Source organism: Gossypium arboreum, chromosome 12 (genome assembly GCF_025698485.1).
Source record: "Gossypium arboreum isolate Shixiya-1 chromosome 12, ASM2569848v2, whole genome shotgun sequence".
NCBI classification, from domain to species: Eukaryota; Viridiplantae; Streptophyta; class Magnoliopsida; order Malvales; family Malvaceae; genus Gossypium; species Gossypium arboreum.
This window is the reverse complement of record NC_069081.1, coordinates 85,776,004-85,782,960: the sequence shown is the minus strand read 5'-3', so window position 1 is coordinate 85,782,960 and position 6,957 is coordinate 85,776,004. Positions and strand designations below refer to the sequence as shown.

The 6,957-nt window shown below is 32.9% G+C and overlaps 1 pseudogene; it reads left to right on the top strand.

Moving 5' to 3' along the window:
- The first annotated feature begins 1,263 nt into the window (after positions 1–1,263).
- On the top strand, positions 1,264–4,471 carry LOC108477545 (vesicle-associated protein 1-2-like; annotated as a pseudogene).
- Positions 4,472–6,957: the final 2,486 nt, after the last annotated feature.

Genomic DNA, 6,957 nt, shown 5'->3' with positions numbered 1-6,957 from the left:
AAAATGGAATTTATTTTCCCAACAAACCAAATAAGAAAGCATCTACATTTCGATTTTGGGTTACGAAAACTGCTCACGATTGTTGAAGCTTTTTTGTTCCTAAAAGTTTTAGGGATTCAATGATTTGGTTTGTAAAAGTTTTATGGATTTTAAGAATATTTTGGAATACTAATGATTTAGGGATTTCAAAATTTGAAGATTTTAATATTTAGGGATTTCAAGATTTTAGGAATTCAATGAAGATTTCGGATGTTATGGATTTGGGGATTTCACGATTTGGGGAATTTGACGAGTTAAGAATTTTAGAATTTGAGAAAAAAAGTTTTGAATTTGGGGGTTTGAGATGATTTGAGGGATTTAGGATTTTTTTTGTTTTATGTTTATTAAATTTGTTTAATTTTTTTATCACGTCAGCATTATTATTTAAATGTTTGCCACATCATCAGTCAACTGGAACGCCACATAGACTAATTCTTTTGACCGATTGTTGACTAACAATCAACTGATGATTACCGTTTCAACAGGGTTGATGTCTAAAAAATCTGTTACGTTGAGGGCCAAAATAAAAAAAATGGTTAGGGGCATATATCCAAAAGCCCCCAAAAGTTGAGGGCTTTTTTTTGTAATTATGCCAAAAAATGAATGATAAAAGAGAAGGGAAATAAGAGTTTTCGATTCATGCAAACAATGCAAATAAAGAAAGAAATAGAACAATGATTTTAATAACTCATTTACTTAAATGAAAGTTTTCAAATAATTTATTGACAATTTTATAATTTTTCAAAAATGAATGACCAAAACATAAATGTAGTAATAATTTAGTGACCTCGGAGATTATCCAAAGTTACGATCACCAAAATCAACATGGATGAGAAGTTAAATGTCCAATAATTACATTAACCCTATTTGAAATATTCTTAAATAGTACTTAGACAGAAAGACAATTATAACCCTAAATGGAACCGCATGGAACTGTAATAAATAAAACCGGACACAACCCCAGTCAACCCCAAAACAAGACAAACGTCACTGTCCCACGGTTCTTTCTTTTCAGCTCTCTCTCGAAGACCGCTCACCGTTGTCTTAATCTCCACCTCTAATAATTTTTTTTCTTTTATTTCCTCTCACGCCGGAGACCCAAACCAATAGTTCATATCTCCGGCGACCCTCTCACTAAGATGACCACCGGTGAACTTCTTAGCATCGATCCTCAAGAGCTTCAATTTCCCTGTAAGCATCTTTCCAAGCTTTAAAAAATAAACTTTTTTTAAAAAAAATTTAACTTTTTTTTGTTGCTTTACAGATCCATATCTTCATCGTTTCCACTTCTTTTTTTCGAAAATTTTAACAAATTTTTTTGTCTTGAATTTGGTTGAATTGAGAAAGCAGATTTCATGTTCTTTAAATCTGTCCAACAAGACCAACAATTATGTGGCTTTTAAGGTAAAATTAAGCTATTTCTTAAATCTCATGTGAGTAAATTAATATGGGATTTTGCTGTAATATAAGATTATCTGGTTTGTATAGTCGATTTATTAGACTTAATTTTTATCAAATATGTATTGTTTTTGTGTTTATGTAAATACATAATTCTATATATTCTGAAGTTTGTGAATTATTTGTTTTACTCAAATAATTTTATAATAAAGTAGGATTGGTAGTGTTAATTGTTTTGAAACATGCGTACCAATTCGAAAATTGCTAGTAAATGTATTATAGAGTATCTTGTACTATGAGTCATATTGAATTTTACTTTCTTTACTTGGAAAATGGGCAAATTAGTTCTTTTACATTATATAAAGAGTAAACTGGTCATTCTATTCAAAATTTATCCATTTCTATTGTTAAAAACACTAACATGATTGATGGAATAACCATGCCACATGCCACATGTACCTCATGGTTATGTACACGGACCGGTTTTTAATAGTAGAAATGGATGAAACTTTTAATCGGAATAATTTACTCTTTTATCTAACCTATAATGACTAATTTGCTCATTTTTTGAGTGAAGGGAGCAAAATGTAATCTGACTCCTACTACAAGGGTCTCCATGAATCTTTTACCGAAAATCTCTATGGAGCTAGCGATTTATGGTAACAAAGCTTTTTCATGTATGTTGTTTTCCAGGTCAAAACGAAAAACCCAAGGAAGTACTGTGTAAAGCCTAACAATGGAGTTGGTCTGCCTTGGTCTACATGCAACGTTACAGGTCTCCCTCTCACAAAACTTGAACGTATCTATAATTACTTGTTGTTAATCATGTATCATCTTCAAATCTTGAAATCATAGTTTAATTGGTTAATTTATGGAACCAGTTGCGATGCAAGCTCAAAAAGAAGCACCTCTTGATATGCAATGCAAAGATAAGTTTTTACTTCAAAGTGTGGTCACTATAAGTTTTTACTTCAACGTGTGGTCACTAGTCCCGGAGCTACAACAAAGGATATAACACCAGAGATGGTATTTTATCATACTCTACGAGATTTGATTTTAAGTTTGGGTTTTTTTTTTTTTTCTAACTGTTTGCTTTTCGGTCTAGTTTAATAAGGAATCCGGACATCATGTTGAGGAATGTAAATTGAGGGTTGCTTACATAGCACCTCCTCGACCTCCTTCACCTGTTAAAGAAGGATCCAAAGAAGGCTCTTCACCTTGGGCTTCCGTTTCAGACAATGGTAGCTACAACAGTGCAGATTTGGCATCTGTGAGTATTCCTTGTCTCTATGTCTGACATCGAATCATGTTTTAAGCTTACTGATTTCGAGTGGCAGTTGTAAGTTGTAGTCTATACGGTTGGCCATATCTTCTTTGGAGATAGATTAGGTGTTGTTTAGTCGCTTCTAATGAAAATTACTTCGTATTGGGCTTGTGTTTGCTGACCTTACATAGTGGTTTAAAGAGAGCAATTTTAACATACCCTGTTAATCCATAATGACACTTTCGTCGTTGTTATAAACTTATATGTAGTGGGTGGTTCCGTATTAACAAGTGAATTATCTTCACGTATTAGCTTCCCTATAGCCAGGATGAACATGAATATCACTTAGATAGTGATATTACCCAGACCTTTTCTCATTCCATTTTCTTGAGACGTGTGTTTAGACCGGTTCTTAGGACTATCTAGGAGCATAAAAATATGAACGCTGTCAACAAGGATAGGAACGAACGTTGTCTCCTTTCTTTTCGTATGAATAGAAGTGTCCCACCATGCCGGACAATCCTGTAGTCACTAAAATTTCTCATCTAAAAGGTGATTCTGACTTCTATTACATCCTTGCATGATTTAACCACAAGGTGGTACAATGTCAGGGGTACTAGACTCCTATATTAGGGTACACTCATGTAGGCAAACAACCTGCTCTGAAAACCTATAGAAGCTTGTTTCATTTAAGATGGACACTAATGTCATGTAGGCAAACAATTTGCCCTCGTTAGCTTGTTAGTGATTAAAAAAGACAAAATTGAATAGTTGGGTGATCAAAGAAGAAATTTACTAATACTTGGGTGATCATAACATTTTATATAGTTGGGTAACCCAAAAAAAAAAATACTAATAGTTGAGTGACTATTAGTATAGTTTCCCCAATTTTTTTATTATTACTCACGTTAAAGGCTCTTTTGCATTATTTTTATATGAATAATCGAACCGAAACATGTTAAAAAGAATTATCATCCGTGAAAAAAAAAAAAAAACTTGAAAGATATGTTCCTTTTTCTCTATCACTGAAGCTATGTTTAGAATTTGCAATTTAACCCCAGCCCCCCCAAAAAATTATCATTCTGAAAGATACTTTTTTAATTGCAGAAAAGGGCTCTCATTTCCAAGCTAAATGAGGAGAAAAACGCCACCCTTCTGGAAAATAACAAGCTCCAGCAAGAACTGGTAAGTTTAATCATTGGATCCTCAACTCATAACATAAAGATTTAAGAACACCAAATGCTAATATGTTAAGCTATATCAGTTGATAATATCATTCAATCATGGTCATTTTCTGCAAAGGGTCCTGTATTGTTCTGACCTCAATATGAGCTTATCCCGACCTTACATCAAAACTTAAATTTGCAGGAACTCTTGAGACGCGAAGCTAAGAGAGGTTACAGTGGTATGAAGTTTTTATACATAATTCTTGTTGGTATAGTCGGCATCATTCTGGGGTACCTCTTGAAACGAACATGACTGCGGCACCAAGGTACTACTACTACTATTCTATTCTTCGATGCCGACGCTCATGCTTGAAAAAAATGTAGAGAACTGGAGAAAGACAAATATTTTGACTGATGATTTGTAGCTTTTGTTGAATGTTACTTACTATGGATGCTAGGAAAAAAAAGGCATGTCCAATGTGTGATGCGTAAAGCAACTATTCTTCATTGTATTGATAGTTTGATAGTTTTCCAGTGGGAAATTACTGGATTGCTTAATTGTGGTCTACTTCTTTTATGAACAATTCTTGAGCTTTTGGTGAAATTATGGCTTAGGTTATAAATTGAATTATTAATTTTTTGGAGGGTAAAAATACAAAATTTCCGTATTTAAGGGCCTAAAAAGGCTTAATTGAATAAATAATTAATTGGCGGGGGGTTGAAATTGTTGTTACCCTTATTTAATCAAGGGACTAAGGCCAAAATAGTATAATAAGGTATCACCAAAAAAAAAAAAAAAAAAAGGTATAATAAGGTTATTTTTGTATTTTAGTTTTTATATAATATATATTTTATATAAAATAACACTCCTTTTGAATAATGTAGTTTTTAGGATTAAATTTGGGTTTTTTCTTAAGTATGCAACATTACTTACTACATTATTCAATATTTGTTGATTGTTGAATTGATAATATCGAGGTTTTAGAAATTATGATGGTTTACGTTCAGATCTCAACAAAGGTTATGGATTTTTTTATGGATTTTATATAGTATATAAAAAGGCAAAAATACACTAAAAATATTTATTTTGAAAATGAAAAGAAGGTTTAGTCATTTTTCAATTGATTTTGTGCTAAAAAATTTACTTTGAAGGGGTTAAATATGAATCATGATTAAAGGGTAAATTTATCATTATACTAACTTGTATTCTTAAAATAATTAAAGGGTTATGGAGTAATTTTATTATTTTTGGGACGGCAAGAACACTCCTTGTATTCTTCAAAAAAGAAAAATTTAAAGGAATTACATAGCAATTTCATCAATTTTAGAAGACCAAAGCCATCGCCTGTCTCTTTCTACGCTCTTGTGTTGGATTAACTCGTGATGTCAATTTAGTCAAACGTGTCATATACAATAAAATAATATAACAAGTCCAATTCATATATTTAATGGACCCTCAATTAGGGCCCAAAAGAATATTTAATTTTGATGGTAGCCAGCAACTATCATTCGGTCCACATTGTTGGGTTTAATTAAGGACCCATGAATTATTCCATCCCATGCTCTATAGTATTTAAATGTACTTTTATTTTATTTCATTAGATAAATTTTTATTCAATTAAAATGTTGATTTATTTTAAGACTTTTTTAACTCTAAATTATATAAAAGGTTAAGAGTTTGTTTAGATATTATTGATACGGTTTATTAACAAGGAGGTTCGATGGAAGTGAGTCGTAGCTTAATCATGAAGTGTTGAGCCGTCATTCTACGGTGGTGAGGGAAATTATGGATGTTGGAAAGGAGTGGATAGAGAAGGAAATAATGGGTATAGTTCAAGAAGTGGGACAAAACTTCTTTCGTGAACCATACACAGTTCTTCGTGGGGATCAGATAAAAAACCCCAATACGAGGAAAATACCTTCGATTGTTAAGGGTTTGGTCAATTTCCTAACGCATGACACTTTGAAAACTTGTCCCAAAAGAGTTAACCCTTTCAACAGAAATAAACTTTGGGATTGTTCACTTGAATGCTGATAATCGTGTGATTGTTTAGGGTCAAATCATATTGGAGAAGAAGAGAGGGAAGATTGGTCTCCAAAAAGGAAAAAAAAGTGTTGCTCTTATTTTGTAACACCCTACACTCGACTCGCTTTACTAGATTCGGATATGGGATGTCACAATACATACATACTTAACGGAAATTTTACAACTGGCGGGAACTATACTGGATATATTTCTTATTTCTTTATATTCCTTCTAAGTTAAAAGATTTTAAAGGAGACAATTAAATACAACAGATTCTCAAAAGCAGTTTAAGACATTACAATTTAAATCGTTATTAAGCCAGACTAAATCATGGTGTAGAGTACTAATCGCCATGTTTCCAATAGTGCCCCTCTATATGCATAATATCACTTTTTGAACTGTCATCCTGTTGCATTACTGGCTTGGTCCCTCCTGGCGCACTAGTTCAATTCCAAGAACATGCATTACAAATAAACGCCCATAAGTTCAATGGAACTTAGTGAGTCTAAACCATTATCACCTTTAAACAATGCTGTTGAATTCCTCAACTCAAGGATTTTGGACTCTCTTTCAAACCTTAGCGGATACTTTTTTTACTCTTGGCAGATAATTTTACGCCAATCTCTACACTTAACCACTTTATTCTCATTCCACCATATGCACGAATCATAAGCTTCACACCCTAATGTGGATCCTATTTCACAATCCCTTTTGAAGATAGAATTTTGATACATTTCTCGGAATGATATACATACAGATACTGCGCTTGGCGGATTCTTATACTGGTTCTGATGGCTGACCGAATTCCAATCACATTGTATCTTTAAGTCGATCCTAACAAAAAAACCTATTCTGATGAAAACAAGGTTTTAGATCATCCAATAGAATCACAAATGACTTCGATACATAATGTGAGAACTTCCAGGTTTGGCAGGCACTTACACCACCTAAAATTTCAAATATGCCAAGTTCTCTATCCTGGCGGGTTATTATGGCAGGTTTATCCGTTGAACATACTGCCAAGAATTATTTCAGAAAATGTTACAAGGGCATACACAGATCTT